Source organism: Chiloscyllium punctatum, chromosome 9 (genome assembly GCF_047496795.1).
Source record: "Chiloscyllium punctatum isolate Juve2018m chromosome 9, sChiPun1.3, whole genome shotgun sequence".
Taxonomy (NCBI): domain Eukaryota; kingdom Metazoa; phylum Chordata; class Chondrichthyes; order Orectolobiformes; family Hemiscylliidae; genus Chiloscyllium; species Chiloscyllium punctatum.
In genome coordinates this window covers 35,041,449-35,061,732 of record NC_092747.1, presented here as the reverse complement: position 1 = coordinate 35,061,732, position 20,284 = coordinate 35,041,449, and positions in this window count along the sequence as shown.

Below are 20,284 nucleotides of genomic sequence, written 5' to 3'. Positions count from 1 at the left end.
CCTCCTCTAGCTTATCTCTCCACGCTTCAGGCTCACTCCCTTTATTCCTGATGAAGGGCTTTTGCCCAAAACGTCGATTTCGAACCTCCCTGGATGCTGCCTAAACTGCTGTGCTCTTCCAGCATCACTAATCCAGAATCCAGGGAATACAGGAGTTTGCTGAAGACGGAAATCAGGAGGGTGAAAAGGGGGCAGGGCATAACCTTGGCTAAGAAGATTATGGTGAATCCAAAGAGATTCTTTAAGCATATTAAAGAAAAAAGAATACCTATAGAGACAATAGGACCCATCAAGGACCAAATTGGACATGTATGTGTAAAACTGCAGGAGACAGCTGAGGTTCTTCTCTGTGTTTACCGTGGTGAAAGACATGAAGATTTGGGAACTTGGGAAAATCAGTGGTGATATCTTGGAGACAGTCCATATCACAGTAGAGATAATGTTAGATGTATTAAAATGTATGAAGGCGGATAAATCTCCTGGCCTTAACTAGATCTATCCAAGAACCCAGCACGAAGATAGAGAAGAAATTATGATATATTTGCATCATCATTAGCCACGGGTGAGATCCGGCAGACTGGAGGGTAGTGAATGTTGTGCTCCTGTTCAAGAAGGGCTACAAAGAAAAACCTGGGAACTAGACAACAGAAAGCCTAACATTGTGATAGATAAGTTACTTGAGAAGATTCTAAGGGATAAGATATACATGCATTTGGAAAAACAAGCATTCGTTAGGAGTAGTCAGCATGGCCTTCTGAGTGGGAGATTATGCCTCAAAAATCTTTTAGAGTTCTTTGATGAAGTGACCAGAAAAGTTGATGATAGCAGGGTGGAAGACATAGTCTATATGGATTTCAGATAGGCCTTTGATAAGGCTCCACATGGTAGGCTGCTCGGGAAGGTTAGGTTTCATGGAATCCAGGGACAGCTGGTAAATTGGATAAACAATTGGCTTGATGGTGGGATGCAGAGGGTAATAATAGAAGGATGTTTGTTGGACTGGAGGCCTGTGAGTTGTGGTGTGCCTCAGGGGCGCATTACTGTTTGTTATCTATATCACTGATTTGAATGAGAATGTACAAGGTGTGAGTAGTAAGTTTGCAGATGACACTAAAATAGGCAGTGGGCAGTGAAGAAGGTTATCAGAAATTGCAGCAAGATCTTGACCAGCTGGTGAAGTGGGCCAAGAAATGGCAAATGAAGTTTAATATACATAAGTGAGAGGTCTTGCATTTTGGAAAGTCAAATCAAGATAGGAGTTTCATGGTGAATGGTAGGACCTTAAGGAGTGTAGTGGAATGGAGGGCCCTTGAAATTCAGGTGCATGATTCTCTGGAAGTGGAGTCACAGGTAGACTTTGGGCATGCTGGCCTTCAGTCAGAGCATTGAGTATAGAAGTTGGGAAGTTATGTTGCAGTTGTATGGGACGTTAATGAAGCTGTACTTGAAGTTTTGTATGCAGTTTTTGTCACCTCGCTATAGGAAGGATGTTATTAAACAGGAAAGAATCCAGAAGAAATTCACAAGAATGTTGCCAGGACTCAAGAGACTGAGTTACAGCAAAAGGTTGGACAAGTTAGGGCTTTTTTCTTTAGAATGTAGGAAACTGAGGGCGAGCCTTATTGAAGTTTATAAGATCATGAGAGGTATGGATAGGATGAATGCACTCAGTTTTTTTTTCCACGGTTGGGGAATGAAGAACTAGAGGCCATCAGTTTAAGGTAAGAGGGGAAAGAATAAATGGGAATCTGAGGGGCACCTTTTTTACATAGAGGGTGGAATGCATATGGAATAAGCTGCCATTCGAAGTGGTTGAGACGGGTACATTAACAACATTTAAAAGACAGTTGGACAAATACATGGATAGGAAAGGTTTAGAAGGATATGGGCCAAGTGCAGGGAAATGGGATTAGCGTGGACAGATATTTCAGTTGGCGTGGACTAGTTTGTGCCAAAGGGCCTGTTTCTGTGCTGTCAGACTCTATGACTTTACAATTTCATATCCTTTGAGAGAAGAAATTCCTACTCATTTTGGAGAACACAGTTGGTAAATGTGAGGTCATCTGCTTTGGTCAGAATAACACTAAAATGGATGATTATTTAAATTATGAAAAATTACAGCATGGTGCTATGCAGAGCGATTGGAGTCTCCTTGTGCATTAATCACAAAAATCTGGTTTGCAAGTGCAGCAGGTAATTAAGAAGGCAAATGAAATACTGTGTTTCATAAAAAGAGGGATGGAGTTTAAAAACAGGGAGGTTATGCTGCAGCTGTATAGAGTGGTGGTGAGGCCATACCTGGAGTACTGTGTACAGTTTTGGTCTCCTTACTTGAGAAAGAATGAACTGGCACTGGAGGGGGTGCAGAGGAGGTTCAATAGGCTGATTCCAGAATTGAGAGCTTTGGCTTATGAGGAAAGATTGAGTATATGGGACTACACTCATTGGAATTTAGAACAATGTTGTGGTTCTGTTCGCCGAGCTGGGAATTTGTGGCCGGAGTTGTTCGCATGTGGCGCTTAGGTGGTTGGCACAGGATTCCCATTTCCTGGCTTGTCTTAGCGTCTCTCGCCCGTAGGTGTTCAAAGTTTGGGAGAAGATTTGTAGCTCGGGTGAACAGCTCAGCGTACAGAACCACAACAATGAGCACCCGAGCTACAAATCTTCTCCCAAACTTTGACTTTAGAACAATAAGAGGCATCTTATAGAAACCTAGAAAATTATGAAGGGAGTAGATAAGATAGAAGCAGGGGGATTGTTTCCACTGGTGGAAACTAGAACTAAGGGGCATAGTCTCAAATTAAGGGGAAGCAGATTAAGGACTGAGCTGAGGAAGAACTTCTTCACCCAAAGGGTTGTGAATCTGTGGAATGCTCTGCCAAGTGAAGCAGTTGAGGCTATCTTGTTGAATGTTTTTAAACCAAAGATAGATTTTCGAACAGTAAAGGAATTCAGAGTTATGGTGAATGGGCAGGTAAATGGAGCTCGGTCCACAATAAGGTCAACCAGAATCTTCTTGAATATCTGAGCAGACTTGAGGGGCCAGATGGTATACTCCTGCTCCTACTTCTTATGTTCTTACGTCTTAAGAGGGTAATTCATTATTCTGAGATCATGCCCTCTGGTCCTAGATACCCCCCACACACAGGGAAACAACCTCTCCACAGTGGCACGTTGGCTCAGTGGTAAGCATTGTTGCCTCACAGGTTGAATTTCCCCCTTGGGCAACTGTCTGTGTGGAGTTTGCACATTCTCCCCGTGTTTGTGTGGGTTTCCTCACAATCCAAAGATGTGCAGGGGTTAGGTGAACTGGCCATGCTAAATTGCCCAGAGTGTTAGATGCATTAGTCGGGGGTAAATGTAGGGGAATGGGTCTGGGTGGGTTGCTCTTCAGAGGGTTGGTGTGGACTTGTTGGGCCGAAGGGCCTATTTCCACGCTGTAGGGAATCTAATCTAATCTGTCTAGTCTCCAAGTAGCTTGTATGTTTAAATATAGCTGCTTCTCATTTTTCTAAACTCTGATGAGTATAGGTCAAACCCATGCAACTTCTTCTCATCAAACAGTAACTCCAAACCTGGGAGATCAGCCTAATGAACCTTCTCCAGTCTGCCTCCAATGTCAGTATATCTTTCCTTTAATCATACTGTCCATAGTATTCCGGTTGCAATCTGACTAAAGCCTTGCATAGTTTTAGCAAGGCTTCCATATCTTTAACTCCATTCATTTTGAAATAAAAATCGACATTTCATTTTCCTTCCCAATGACATTCTGAACTTATATGCGAGCTTCTTGAAATTTATGCGTGAGGACTTCCCAAGTTGCTCTCTCCTTTAGTTTCTGCTATTTTCCGCCATTTAAATAATATTCAATTCCTCTATTGTTTCTGCCAAAGTGCATCCCATCACATTTTCCCACATTGTATTGCATCTGCCAAGCTTTTGCCCACTCACTTCATCTGTATCCCTCTGCAGACTCTTTGTGTCATCTTCACCTATCTTTGCTATTCCACCTATTTTTGTGTCATCTGCAGACTTGGTGATTGTACATTTTCTTTTCCCACCCGAACCATTAATGTATATTGTAAATAATTGTGACCCCAGCACTGACCCCTGAGGCACACCACTAGATATGAGTTACTATCCTGAAAGTGGCATCCTTATCTCAACCCTCTCTGTCTATTAGTTAGCCAATCCTCCATCCATGCTAATATACTATCCCCAAAATCATGCGCTCTAGTCTTATTAAGTACACTAAAATTTGACATCATATCAAATACCTTCTCAAACTCTAAATATATTACATATTATGGAACTTTTAATTCCATCTCAACTTCTCTCTCTTCTGAACTATTTGTCAGGATCAGGATTCCATCCATCTGCCAGTCCAGTTTAAATCTGTCCTAAAAGCATTACCATCCTCCCCGTGACAATGTCTATCCCTTTTCTGTTCACATGTAACCCATTCAACTTGAACTGGTTCCATTTATTCCTAAAACAATCCTGATGCCTCAGGGAATTAAAGCCCTCCTACACCCCATCTCCAGTCATGGATTCATCATTACTTTATCCTATGGTTCTAATATTCTTCACTTTCTGACATCAAAGGTAATTCAGAGGTTATTACCTTTGAAGTCATACTTTTCAATTCCCTATCTAACTCCCTAAAATCTGCTTGCAGGCCCCCATTTCTCTTTTTTTCTGTGTTATTGGTCTCAATATAGGCCACAATTTCGGTTTGCTCAACCTGCCTCCTTCAGAATTTCCTTCAGGAGTTCTGAGACATCCCAGAATATGGCACCCAGGAGGTAACATTCCATCCTGAAATAATTTCTATGGGCATAGAAGTACCTGTCTACTCACTTCATTAATGAAACCCCTACTACTATTGTCCCTCCACACTTTGTGTGCTTCTCTTAGTCATTTGGAGCACCTATGGTTACATGGCCTTGGTTCTATTTGGTCTCCAGAATGGAAATTTCACTCTCTCACTGTGTTCCAAGGCCAAGAAATAGTTTGTGAGTGAGATGCACTCAGGGATTCCCTCACAACCTTCCTAGTCCCTTTCTTCTGTCTCGTGGTCACCAAAGTTCCCTTCGAAGCCACACTGCTGCATATGCATGCAGCCACTCCGAGTTTCTGCGTGTGGTGGTTGGTACAGCATATTGATCATATCTTTGATTTCTGGTTCCAGAGGTTGCTGCTGTGCTCAGACCTTGGAGGCTAGCACAGTCAGAAAGAAAATGAGAGTGAATGCTGGAGGTCACCTCTTACCTCTGTGTCTGTACTTCCTTGAGATGCAGGGTGACAACATTTTGAAACATACTCTCCACAAACTTCTCAGCCTCATAAATACACCATAGTCCCCCAGCTGCCACTCCAGCTGAAGGTAACTCCTGCACACACAATAATTCAGACCTCCAGAATTTTCTAGGATTCCTCACATGAATGTGTAAGATGCACAAGTTAGGAGCTTGGTTTCCCCTATCATATCTTAACTGAGAACTATCTTAATTGAATATGGACCTCTGTTTTAATTTTACCATTAGTCCTATCCAAATATAGGCAAAAAGTCTTAGTCAAAAAACCAGAGCCCCTTCATCCTATCAAGTGAATAATTTTTTAAAATTATTTATTCGTGGGATAAGGGCATTGTTAGCTAAACCAGAATTCATGGCTCATCCCTAATTGCCCTGAGGGCAATTACTGTGGGTCTGGAGTCACATGTAGGTCAGACCAAGTAAGCTTGGCAGTTTCCCTTCCTGAGGAATATGAATGAACCAGATGGGTTTTTTTCCCAAACAATCAGCAATGGATTCATCATCATCATCAGACTCGAAATTGCAGATTTTTGTTGAATTCAAATTCCATCACTTGTCATGACGGGATTTGAACACAGATCCCCAGAACGTTATTTGAGTCTCTGGATTAATAGTCCAGTGATAATAACACTAATCCATTGCCTCCCCAAATTTGGTTAGAAGTTCGATAATATCAATTATTTATGTGAAGTTTTATAATTATATCCTGAAGTGAATTTCCAGTCACAAGAGATGAGGGTGAAATACTGCAAATCATCTCTCCTGCTCTCCTGTGTTATCACGCCCTGACTGGATTGAAGCAGCTCCACCGCCAGTCTGTCTGTTTCTAAAACCACTCCACTCTCGTTGCTCCTTTTAACCTCACTGCCATTGCTCCAAGTCTGATGGATTCTGTCACTGCACTTTCTGCTTTTGGCACCCTTCTGCACTCGCTACTCTTTTATATGTCACTGCAACCACCAGAGACCCACACAGCTTTGCATTTAAACTAAGGATCACTGCTTAAAAGTAAGAGTCTCCACTGAAGATAGAAATTAGGAGATTTTATTTCTCCCAGGGAAGTTAACCCCTTCTTCAGAAGACAGTGGAAGCAGAGAATTTGAAAATATCGAGGGCAGAGGAAGATAAATTCTTGATAAGCAAAGGGGTGAAAGACCATTGTTAACAGATGCTGAGAATGCTGGAGAAGCTCAGCATGTCTGGAAGCATCTGTGGAGAGAGAAACAGAGCTAATGTTTTGAGTCCAGTATGACTCTTCTTCAGTACGGAAAAATGTTGGAAATCCTTTTTCAATACTTTGATGGAGGAGGCCCAATGTAAAAGACAAAGGGGTTGTTAATGATAGTGAAAGAGAAAAAGGGATGTAAAATGGCTGTAGAGTTTTAGAGTATGGAAACAGATCTTTTGGTACAACTCAGATATCCTAAACTGATCTAGTCCCATTTGCCAGCATTTGGCCCATATCCCTCTAACCCGATGGTTCAGTACTGCCTCACAGCACCAGGGACTCGGGTTAGATTCTGCCTTGGGCAACTGTCTGTGTGGAGTTTGCACATTCTCCCTGTTTCTCCCTGTTTTTTCCAGGTCCTCTGGTTTCCTCCCACATCCCAAAGATGTGCAGGTTAAGTGGGTTGTTCACAGGAAATGGGAAATTATAGCGATAGGGTAGGGAGGTAGTTCTGGGTGGAATGCTCTTCGGAGGGCTGGTGTGGACTCGATGGGCTGAAAGGCCTGCTTCCATTCTATAGAGATTCTATTTGTGTACCCATCCAAATACTTTTTAAATGTTGTAATTGTACCCACTTCCACCACCTTCTCTGGCAGCTCATTCCATATACCATCCTCTGCGTGAAAAAGTTGCTCCTCGGATGCCTTTTAAATCTTTCACCTCTCACCTTAAACCTATGCCCTCTAGTTTGGGACTCCCCTACCTTGGGAAAAATACTTTGGCTATTCACCCTACTCATGCTTTTCCTGGTTTTATAAACCCTTATAAGGTCACCCCTCAGCCTCTGATGCTCCAGGGAAAATAGCCCCAGCTTATTCGGCCTCTCTCTTTAAATCCTTCAACCCTGGTAACATCCTTGTAAATTTTTTCTGCACATTTTCAAGTTCAACAACATCTTTCATATAGCAGGGAGACCAGAACTGAATACAGAATTCTAAAACTGGCCTCACCAGTATACTGTGTGACATCACATCCCAACCCCTGTACACAATGCAATGACCAATGAAAAATGAAGTGCCAAATGCCTTCTTCACCACCCTGTCTACCTGCAACTCCAGTTTCAAGGAGCTATGCACTTGCACCTCTTAGTTTCTTTGTTCGGCAACACTGCCCCAGGTTCTACCACTAGATGTATAAGTCCTGCCCTGCTTTACCTCACCAAAATGCAACACCTCAAATTTATGGGTAAATTAAGGTGTTAAAAGGAGAGAATAGGTTATCTCTTCTAAGAACAAAGTAACCAAGACACAGAAAAGGCAAAGCTTTGGGGGAGAATTAAAGGGAAGAGAACATAAGAAAAATGGAGAACAGGCAGCATCCAGTCAGTTTCTGAAGTTATGGCATTCAATAATGTGACCTTGATGTAATAAATGCCTAAGCAGAAAATAAGGTATTGTTACCCAAACTTACATTGTCCGTTATTGAAACATGCAGCAAGACCAAAACAGAGACAATAACTTGAGAACAATGCGGTTTATTGAAAAGACCAGGAACTTGGAGGCCAGGGTCATTCCTGCAGTCAGAGCACAAATGTTCTGGAAAGTGGTCACCTCGTCTGCCCATGGTCTCACCAATGTAAAGAAGCATTGTGAGCAGCAAATACAGCAGACTAGATTGAAAGAAGTACAAGTACAATGTGTTTCACCTGGAAGCTGTGTTTGGGGCCTTATACCAGTGAGGAATAAGAGGAAAATAAACTTACCACACGGACTGCAGCAGCTCAAGAAGACTGTCTACCACCACCTTCTCAAGGGAAACTGGAGATGGGCAATAAATGCTGGCCAGCAGCAACACCCACATCCCACAAGTGAACAAAGCTTTTTAAGAGTGTCATGCCTTTGGTGATTGCTTGGAAAGGTGCCATGGGGGAATGAGGAAGCGTTAAGAGTGGTGGAGGATTGGACCAGGATGTTAAGGAGGGAATAGTCCCTGAAGAATGTTAGGATGGAAAAATGTGTTTGGTGTCTCAACAAGTGTGAGTAGGAAGGTGATCAGATCTCCCACGATTGTCTTCATTGAAGGAGCAGACTTGAGGGTCTGCGTGGCCTACATTTGCTCCTAATTTTACTCATGTTTGCATGTTTGCATATAAGAACCTTGGAGGTGGCTTGAAATTATTATTATTATGGGTAATTAAGATTGTTGAGGACCTAATAAAAGCCCAACAGTTAAAATTATTCAAATACTCCCATAGGGAGAGTGAGGGAGATGACACTGAACAGAATATTCCTGCTTGATAAAAACAATGACTGCAGATGCTGGAAACCAGATTCTGGATTAGAGTGGTGCTGGAAAAGCACAGCAGTTCAGGCAGCATCCAAGGATCAGTAAAATCGACATTTTGGGCAAAAGCCCTTCATCAGGAATATAGGCAGAGTGCCTGAAGGGTGGAGAGATAAATGAGAGGAAGGTGGAGGTGGAGAGAAAGTAGCATAGAGTACAATAGGTGAGTGGGGGAGGGGATGAAGGCGATAGGTCAGGGTGGAGGGTGGAATGGATAGGTAGAAAAGAAGATAGGCAGGTAGGACAAGTCATGGGGACAGTGCTGAGCTGTAAGTTTGGAACTGGGGTGAGGTGGGGGAAGGGAAAATGAGGAAACTGTTGAAGTCCACATTGATGCCCTGGGGTTGAAGTGTTCTGAGGCGGAAGATGAGGCTTTCTTCCTCCAGGCGTCGGGTGGTGAGGGAGCAGCGGTGAAGGAGACCCAGGACCTCCATGTCCTCAGCAGAGTGGGAGGGGGAGTTGAAATGTTGGGCCACAGGGCAGTGTGGTTGATTGGTGCGGGTGTCCCAGAGATGTTCCCTAAAGCGCTCTGCTAGGAGGCATCCAATCTCCCCAATGTAGAGGAGACCGCATTGGGAGCAACGGATACAATAAATGATATTGGTGGATATGCAGGTAAAACTTTGATGGATCTGGAAGGCTCCTTTAGGGCCTTGGATGGAGGTGAGGGAGGAGGTGTGGGCGCAGGTTTTGCAATTCCTGCGGTGGCAGGGGAAGGTGCCAGGATGGGAGAGTGGGTTGTAGGGGGGCGTGGACCTGACCAGGTAGTCACAGAGAGAATGGTCTTTGCAGAAGGCAGAAAGGGGTGGGGAGGGTAATATATCCCTGGTGGTGGGGTCCGTTTGGAGGTGGCGGAAATGTTGGCGGATGATTTGGTTTATGCGAAGGTTGATAGGGTGGAAGGGGCATTCTGTCCTTGTTACGGTTCGAGGGGTGGGGTCTGAGGGCGGAGGTGTTGGATGTAGACGAGATGCGTTGGAGGGCATCTTTAACCACGTGGGAAGGGAAGTTGCGGTCTCTAAAGAAGGAGGCCATCTGGTGTGTTCTGTGGTGGAACTGGTCCTCCTGGAAGCAGATACGGCGGTGGCGGAGGAATTGGGAATATAGGATGGCATTTTTGCAGGAGGTAGGGTGGGAAGATGTGTAATCCAGGTAGCTGTGGGAGTCGGTGGGTTTGTAAAAAATGTCGGTGTCAAGTCGGTCGTCATTAATGGAGATGGAGAGGTCCAGGAAGGAGAGGGAGGTGTCAGAGATGGTTCAGGTAAATTTAAGTTCAGGGTCGAATGTGTTGGTGAAGTTGATGAATTGCTCGACCTCCTCACGGGAGCACGAGGTGGCGCCAATGCAGTCATCAATGTAGCGGAGGAAGAGGTGGGGAGTGGTGCCAGTGTAATTACGGAAGATCAACTGCTCTACGTAGCCAACAAAGAGACAGGCATAGCTGGGGCCCATATGGGTGCCCATGGCTACCCCTTTGGTCTGGACGAAGTGGGAGGATTTGAAGGAGAAATTGTTAAGGGTGAGGACCAGTTCGGCCAAACGAATGAGAGTGTCAGTGGAAGGGTACAGTTGGGGACGATGGGAGAGGAAGAAATGGAGGGCTTGGAGGCGCTGGTCATGGCAGATGGAGGTGTAGAGGGACTGGATATCCATGGTGAAGATGAGGCATTGGGGGCAGGGGAAACGGAAATCTTGGAGGAGGTGGAGGGCGTGGGTGGTGTCTCGAACGTATGTGGGGAGTTCCTGGACTAGGGGGGATAGGACAGTGTCGAGGTAGGTAGAAATGAGTTCAGTGGGGAAGGAGCATGCTGAGACAATGGGTCGGCCAGGGTGGTCAGGCTTGTGGATCCTGGGAAGGAGGTAGAAACGGGCAGTGAGGGGTTCCCGGACTATGAGGTTGGAAGTTGTGGTTCGGAGATCTCCTGAGGTGATGACGTTCTGTATGGTCTGGGAGATGATGTTTTGGTGATGGGGGGTGGGGTCATGGTCGAGGGGCGGTAGGAGGTGGTGTCCTCGAGTTGGCATCTGGCTTCAGCGGTGTAGAGGTCAGTGCGCCAGACGACCACCGCGCCCCCTTTATCTGCTGGCTTAATGGTGAGGTCGGGATTGGAGCAGAGGGATTGGAGGGCTGTGCATTGTGAGGGTGAGAGGTTGGAGTGGGGGAGGGGGGTAGACAGGTTGAGGTGGTTAATGTCCCGATTTTACTGCTCCTCGGATGCTGCCTGAACTGCTGTGCTTTTCCAGCACCACTAATCCAGAATATTCCTGCTACATGGGGGGATATTATTAAGCAAATTTGCACTCTCAATATGCACCTGTGTCACTATGGGGGATATATCAGATATCTGGGATTTTTTCCTTATGATTTTAATCCAGTCCACATCTAAATTCTAACCATATAAAACACGATCAAGGGAGTGCTGAGGAAGCAAATTATTTATCATGCCCCATACAAATACATGAATGTTAAGCAATGGGATTCACTATTTGTTTTATTTTAATGTCAGAGTATTAACCGTCAACTCACAGCATGGATAGAGTAAATAGACTGTGGTGGGGGAGTCCAGAACTCGAGGGCATAGATTTAGGGTGAGAGGGGAAAGATATAAAAGAGACCTAAGGGGCAACTTTTTCACGCAGAGGGTGTTACATGTATGGAATGAGCTGCCAGAGGAAGTGGTGGAGGCTGGTACAATTGCAACATTTAAGGGGCATTTGGATGGATTTATGAATAGGAAGGGCTTCGAGGGGTATGGGCTGGGTGCTGGCAGGTGGAACTAGATTGGGTTGGGATATCTGGTTGAACTTTCAAACTCATTTTAAAATTTCTGACTGATGTTTTTTGTTGAGCTCTCTGGTTAATTTATATGGATATTACGCAAAATGAAAACAATGTGAACATGAGTATGCATCAGGAAATCTTTTATATTAATCAGGAAAATGATGCATTTTTTTCTCTTCCATAAATATATTACACAAAAGCAAGGTACGCGACAATGTTGTAATTGTTCTAAATAGAACAGTCATAGTAAAGGGTTGTCCAGTTCAATTGAACATACTACAAACACGAAAAGCTTTGTATATTTTCAATGTATATTGTAACCGGACTAATGTTTCCTGGCCACCATCCCTGTCTTGGACTTGAAGCAGTGCTCCAGTGAAGCTCAGTACAAACTGGAAGAACAGTACTGTATCTCATTTCCACCACCCCTTTCAATGAAGGTTTGCATTAAACAGCTGAAGACATTTTTGAGGAATTATCTGTTTACTCAAATCAATGGGCTTATTGGCAGAATAAGTTCCAGCTCATGTAATCCCTAAAGAATTAGCATCAACTGACATACAGAATCACATAGTCTGGAGCAGACATTTTTATCATCGCCACATTTAATATTCTTGGGTTCAACTAAAGTTCAGCTGCTCAAAATAGTACAGGTCTGTTGATTCATGACATCATACAGATGAAAGAAAAGCAACTTGTATTTTTCATTTTAAAGTGTTAGTTCTTTTATTGAAACCGTTGATTCTAGCAAGTGTTCTTTTTTAACAATATTAGTACGGCCACAGCCTTGAAATGTTACATATATTGCCCAGCCATAGTTGCCCTGAGGAAATGCGCAACTTCTCTTTGAATCAGTATAGTCAATATAATCATCACCACCATGTTTCTCAAAAATATTGAGTACAGGAGTTGGGAGGTCATGTTGCAGCTGTACAGAACATTGGTTAGGCCACTATTGGAATATTGTGTGCAATTCTGGTCTTCCTATTGGAAAGATGTTGTGAAACTTGAAAGGGTTCAGAAAAGATTTACAAGGATGTTGCCAGAGTTGGAGGATTTGATCTATAGGGCGAGGCTGAATAGGCTGGGGCTGTTTTCCCTGGACCGTCGGAGGCTGAGGGGTGACCTTATAGAGATTTACAAAATTACGAGGGGCATGGATAGGTAAATAGACTGTGATGGGGGAGTCCAGAACTAGAGGACGTAGGTTTAGGGTGAGAGGGGAAAGATATAAAAGAGACCTAAGGGGCAACATTTTCACGCAGGGGGTGTTATGTGTATGGAATGAGCTACCAGAGGAAGTGGTGGAGGCTGGTACAATTGCAACATTTAAGGGGCATTTGGATGGATATATGAATAGGAAGGGCTTGGAGGGGTATGGGCTGGGTGCTGACAGGTGGAACTAGATTGGGTTGGGATATCTGGTTGGCATGGACAGGTTGGACTGAAGGGTCTGTTTCCATGCTGTACATCTCTATGACTCTGAAACTCAATTAAAGAGGTTTAAAGTCTACTAAAGACCACTGAATTCCAGACTGAATTACGGCTTTAACCCAAACATTGACAAAATTACCAAATTCCAGAGGTGATGTAACTGCCATTGCTGATAAGCTCGCATTTGATTGAGCAAAGCATCAAGACATCCTAGTAAAATGGAAAATGTGGAGAAAAGCAGTTCTGCTACCTTACATCATATGCAGCATAAAGGGAAGTGGTTATGTTTGTTCCAGGTCAATTATACCAGCCACCGGACATTGTTGCATGAGTGTCAAACCTTCTTCGATTGGTTTGTTTATGACCTTCTCTCTGTCAAAATTAGAATTTAGGATCTGAAACACAAACAGAAATTACAGGCAAAACTCAGCAGCTTTGGCAGTATCTGAGGGGAGAAACCAGAGTTAATGATGAAGAGTTACTGGTCCCAAAACATTAACTCTACTTTCTCCCCACAGATGGTACCAGACTTGCTGAGTCTCAGCAGCAATTTCAGTTTTTGTTTCAGATTTCCAGCATCTGCAGTTCTTTGTTTTATATCGGGAATTTAGGTAGTTTGTTGAAGATTGGAGTGTTTTGCAATTCCATCTGTAAAGAAGCAACCTGTGCCCATGTGCCCATGTGCCAATAAACATGAACAACATCCAAAAAAAAAATGTGCAGGTCAGGTGAATTGGCCATGCTAAATTGCCCGTAGTGTTAGGTAAAGGGGTAAATGTAGGGGAATGGGTGGGTTGCGCTTCGGCGGGTCGGTGTGGACTTGTTGGGCCGAAGGGCCTGTTTCCGCACTGTAAGTAATCTAATCTAATCTAATCTAATCTAATCTAATCTAAACATTCAGACTTGGGGTGATATGAAACATATGTGTTTCTCAAATGGCAGAGAATGGCTACTGTTAACAACATCTCAATTTAATTGACAGCACATTTTCCTCTAAATCACAAGGTTCCAGGTTAATTCCCACACCATAGTCTGAAGACATAAATCAAAGCTGACACTCTTGTGCAGTACTGAAAGAACACTGCATTGTCACCTTTGCATGAGCTGTTGAAGCAAGATTAATCTGTCTGTAAAAAAAAGTTTCATGATAATATTTCAAAGAAGGTTAGGCAAAATATCCCTGGTATCCTAGCCAATGGGTTTCTCACAATCAATTTCACTTCATTTTTTTATTTGGTGGCAGTTGGAGTGGGAGGAACGACAGCGAGGACCAGAGGCCCGACGGGAAGGTAAAATTTAAAAGATATAAAGGTTTACCTCGTGTATAGGCAGAGAGAACACTGAGCAGGAGCAGACACGGGACTGTTGGGTAAGTGAGACTTTATAGTTGGGTGGTTGGTTTACCCAAAACACTACTCAGGTCATGTCTCCCACCTGTCCTCCTCCTCTAACCAAAAAAAAATGTTCTGTGCACCGAATTGGTAAAGTCACTGGTTTCTTTATTTTTGTTTTAGTTTTTCAGTAGTCACATTGGGAATTTAGAATAGTGGGAATGGAGGTTAGGGCAGTTGAATGTTCTTCCTGTAGAACATGGGAGGTAAGAGTCACCAGTAGTGCCCCTGCTGACTGCATCTGTGCAAAGTGCACCCAACTCCACGGTTGGTGTGTTGCCTCTCAGGTGCCAGGGTTCGTGATATCTCTCATCATTTTGGGATCCTTGAGGGGGAGGGGGGGAAGCCCCAAGTTGTGGTTCATATAGGTACCAAGACATAGGTAGGAAGAGAGATGGGGATTTAAAGCAAAATCCAGGGAGCTAGGGTGGAAGCTTCGAGCTAGAACAAACAGAACTTGCAGCATGGGTTGGTACCTGAGATTCCGACATTGTGGCCATTTCAGATACAGGAATGGTTATTGCACGTTCCGGGATTTAAACGTTTCAGTGAAAACAGAGAAAATGGTTAGTCAAGGACAGTATTACGGTTGAAGAAAGGAAGTTTGAGGACTTATCTATTGAGGTAGTATGGGCTGAGATTAGAAACAGGAAAGGAAAGGTTACCGTGTTGGGAATTTTCTCTCGGCCTCCAAATAGTTCCAGAGATGTAGAGGGTAGGATAGCAAAGATGATCTTCAATAGGAGCGAGAGTGACAGAGTAGTTGTTGTGGGGTCTTTAACTTTCCAAATATTGACTGGGAATATTGTAGTTTGAGTACGTTAGGTGGGTCAGTCTTTGTCCAATATATGCAGGAGGGTTTCCTGACGCAATATGTAGACAAGCTAACAAGGAGCGAGGCCTCATTAGATTTAGTACTGGGTAATGAACTTGGCCAGGTGTTAGATTTGGAGGAAGGTGATCACTTTGGGATAGTGACCACAATTCAGTTATGTTTACTTTTGTGATGGAAAGGGATGGGTATATACCACTGGGCAAGAGTTATAGCTGGGGGAAAAGCAATTACAATGCGAGTAGGCAAAATTTAGGATGTATAGGATGGGGAAGGAAACTGCAGGGGATAGGCACAATTTAAACATGGAACTTATTCAAGGACAAGCTCCTGATGATCCTTGATAAGTATATACCTGTCAGGCAGGGAAGAAGTTGTCGAGTGTGGGAGCCATGGTTTACTAAGAAAGCTGAATCTCTTGTCAAGAGGAAGAAAAAGGCTTATGTTAGGATGAGATGTAATGGCTCAGTTAGAGCACTTGAGAGTTACAGGTTAGCCAGGAAAGACCTAAAGAGAGAGCTAAGAAGAGCCAGGAGGGGACATGAGAAGCCATTGACAGATAGGATCAAGGAAAACCCTAAGGCTTTCTTTAGCTATATCAGGAATAAAAGAATGATGAGAGTAAGATTAGGGCCAAGCTTTTTCCTGTCTGGGAGCAGCGGGAGACAGAGCGGAAGTGATGTTGGAGACCAGGAGGTTGTTGGGAAGGTAAGTGAACAGTATAAATATTTACCTTCGAAGCCTGCAGAACTTTTCCTGCCTAGAAGCAGTGGGAGACAGAGTGGAGATGACATTGGCACCAGGAGGTTGCCAGGAAGGTAAGGACTTAGTGTATATTTGGGCAGCAGCTAAACCCGAGATAATACACATGCAGTATCTCCCTCCTGCACCACCACCCTCAACACACACACACACACAAACCAGAAGAAAAGGACTCTGTAAGGTAAGGTCTTTTATTCTTTTCTTTCATGTATTTAAGTGCATTGTTTGGTTTTAGTTAGTTGATATAAAGCTAAGGCTTACAATGGCAGGGCACCTCAGACCCTTGGCATGTGCCTCTTGCTTGATGTGGGAGCTCAGGGACGTGACTGACATCCCTGACTCTTACACTTGCAAGAAGTGTGTCCAGGTGCAGCTCTTGTTTGACCGCATGACAGCTCTGGAGCTGCTGATGTGGAGCAGCCGCGATGCTGAGGAGGTCATGGATAGCATATTTAATGAACTGGTCACACCGCAGGTTAGAATTGCTGAGGGAGACAGTGAATGGGTGACCAAAAGGCAGAGAAAGAGTAGGAAGGCAGTGCAGGTGTCCCCTGCGGTCATCTCCCTCTAAAACAGGTATACCGTTTTGGATACTGTTGGGGGAGATGGCTCACCGGGGAAGGGCAGCAGTTGCCAGGATCATGGCACCATGGCAGGCTCTGCTGTTCAGATGGGCAAGAAAAACTCATAGGGCCATAGTCATACAGGATTCTATTGTAAAGGAGTAGATAGGCGGTTCTGTGGTCGAAAACGAGACTCCCAAATGGTATGTTGCCTCCCAGGTACACGGGTCAGTGATGTCACCGATCAGCTGCAGAGCATTCTAAAAGGGGAGGGTGAACAGCCAGTTGTCTTGGAGCATATAAGCATCAATGCTATAAGTAAAAAAGGAGATGAGGTCCTGACAGAATTCAGTGAGCTTTGAGAGAAGTTAAACAGGAGGACCTCAAAGGTAGTGATCTCAGGATTGCTACCAGTGCCACATGCTAGCCAACGTAGAAATGAAAGAATAGGCAGGATGAACACTTGGCTTGAGGGATGGTGTAGGAGGGAGGGGGTTCAGATTTGTGGGAGATTGGGACCGATTTTGGGGAAGGTGGAACTATTACAAATTGGATAGTCTACACCTGAACCAGACTAGAATGAATATCCTTGGGGGAGTTATTTGCTGCTGCTGTTGGGGAGGGTTTAAACTAGTATGGCAGGGGCCTGAGAACCAGAAGAGAAGACTAGTGGACAGTGAGGTGGAAACTAGAAACTGTAAGGAACAGGATCATGAGGTTAGCATTACCAAGGGGGAGAATAAGCAGAGAGCAGATGAGCACAAAGGAATTGGTGGTATTAAGTGCAAATGCTTTAATGCAAGGAGTAAAGTGGGTAAGGCAGATGAACTTAGGACTTGGATTAGTGCCTGGGAGTATGACGTTATTGCGATCACAGAGACTTGGTTGAAAGAAGGGCATGATTGGCAACTAAATGGGCCAGTATATTGATACTTCAGACAGGACAGAGAGGGAACTAAAAGGGAGGGAGAAGTTGCTTTGTTGGTCGGGGCTGTGCTAAAGGAGGACACTATGGAGGGCTTGCGCAGTGAGGCATTATGGGTAGAGCTGAGAGTTAAGTAGGGTGCAGTTGCATTGTTGGGGCTGTACTACAGGCCTCCCAACAGTAAGCATGAGGTAGAAGAACAAATAGGTAAACAGATTATGGAAAGATGTAGAGGCAACAGGGTGGTGGTTTTGGGAGATTTTAATTTTCCCAACACTGACTGGGATACACTTAGTGTCAGAGGTCTGGATGGGGCAGAATTTGTAAGGAGCATCCAGGAAAATTTTCTAGAGCAGTATGCCAATAGTCCAACTAGGGAAAGGGCCATATTGGACCTGGTGTTGGGGAATGAGCCAGGCCAGGTGGTAGAAGTTGCAGTGGGCGATTTCTTTATGAATAGTGACCACAATTCTGTAAGGTTTAGAACACTCGTAGACAAAGATGAGAGTGGTTCTAAGGGAAGAGTACTAAACTGAGTGAAGGCCAACTATATCAAAACTCAGCAGGAGCTGGGAAATGTGGATTGGTCACAGCTATTTGAAGGGAATTCCACTATAGATATGTGGGAGGCTTTCAAAGATAAGTTGAAGATAGTGCAGAATAGTCATGTCCCTTTGAAAACAAGAGATAGGAAAGGCAAGATTCGTGAACTGTGGATGACAGGACAAATTGTGCGACTAGCCAAGAGGAAAAGGGAAGCATACATAAGGCCCAAGCAGCTAAGAACAGAATGGGCCTTGGAGGAATATCAGGAGAGTAGGACCAACTTAAACGAGAAATCAAGCGGGTTAAAGGGGTCATGAAAGAACTTTAGTGAGCAGAATTAAGGAGAATCCCAAGGACTTTTATTCATATATAAGAAGCAAGATGGTAACTAGAGAAAGGATTGGTCCACTAAAGGACAAGGAAGGAAGGTCGTGTGTTGAACCTGAGAAAATGGATGAGATTCTCAATGATTACTTTGCATCAGTGTTCACTGAGGAGAGGGACATGATGAATGTTGAGATTAGAGATAGATGCTTGTTTACTCTGGATCACATTGACATAAGGAGGGAGGATGCGTTGGGTAGGCTAACAGATCCCTAGGACCAGATGGGATCTATCCCAGGCTGCTGAGGGAGGTGAGAGAGGAAATAGCTGGGGCCCTGACAGATATCTTTGTAGCATCCTTAAACATAGGTGAAGTGCCGGTGGACTGGAGAATTGCTAATGTTGTCCACCGTTCAAGAAGGGTAGTAGGGATATTTCAGGTAACTACAGACCAGTGAGCCTGATGTCAGTGGTGGGAAAGTTGCTGGAGAAGGTACTGAGGGATAGGATCTATACATATTTGCAAAAGAATGGTCTTATCAGTAATAGGCAATATGATTTTGTGCAGGGGAGATCACGCCTTACCAACTTAGTAGAGTTCTTTGAGGAAGTGACCAAGTTGATAGATGAAGGAAAGGCTGTAGATGTCATTTACATGGACTTTAGCAAGGCGTTTGATAAAGGTTCCCCATGGTAAACTAATGGAGAAAGTGAAGTCACATGGTGTGCAGGGTGTTCTAGCTAAGTGGATACAGAAATGGTTGAACAACAGGAGACAGAGAGTTGTAGCTGAAGGGAGTTTCTCGAAATGGAGAAAGGTGACCAGTGGTGTTCCACAGGGATCAGTGCTGGGGCCACTGTTGTTTGTGATATACATAAATGATCTGGAAGAGGACACTGTTGGTATGATCAGCAAGCTTTCAGATGACATGAAGATTGGTGGAGTAGCAGAAAGCATAGGGGACTATCAAAGAATACAGAAGAATATAGATAGACTGGAGAGTTGGGTGGAGAAGTGGCAGATGGAGTTCAATCCAGGCAAATGTGAGGTGATGCATTTTGGGAAGTCTAATTCTAGAGCGAATCATACAGTAAATGGAAGAGCCTTGGGAAAAGTTGATGAGCAGAGAGATCTGGGAGTTCAGGTCCATTGTACCCTGAGGTGGCTGCACAGGTGGATAGAGTGGTCAAGAAGGCATATGGTTTGCTTGCCTTCATTGGATGGGGTATTGACTATAAGAGCCAGCAGGTAATGTTAAAATTGTACAAGACTTTGGTTCGGCTGCATTTAGAACACTGTGTACAGTCCTGGTCGCCACATTACCAAAGGGATGTCGACCCTTTGGACAGGGTGCAGAGAAAGTTTACGAGGATGTTGCCTGGTAGGTGCTAACTATGAAGAGAGATTTTCATTAGAAAAAAAGAGATTGAGGGGGGACCTGATTGAAGTCTACAAACTCATAAAGGGTATAGACAGGGTGGATAAAGATAAGCTTTCTCCCAGGGTAAGGGATTCAATAATGAAAGGTCACGTATTCAAGGTGAGAGGAGAAAGGTTTAAGGGGAATACACGTGGAAAGTACTTTACACAGAATGTGGTAGGTGCCTGGAATGTGTTGCCTGCAGAGGTAGTAGAGGCAGGCACAGTAAATTCATTTAAGGTGCATCTGGACAGATGCATGAGTAGCTGGGGAGCATAGGGATACAGATCCTTAGGAATTGGGTGATAGGTTTAGACAGTGGATTTGGATCAGCACAGGCTTGGAGGGCTGAAGGGCCTGCTCCTGGGCTGTACATTAAGCATATTAGTGGGAAGTTGTGCGTGGAGACAGATGAGATAGGGGAAGCGTAAATGAATACTTTTCATCAGTATTCATACAAGAAAAAGACAATTTG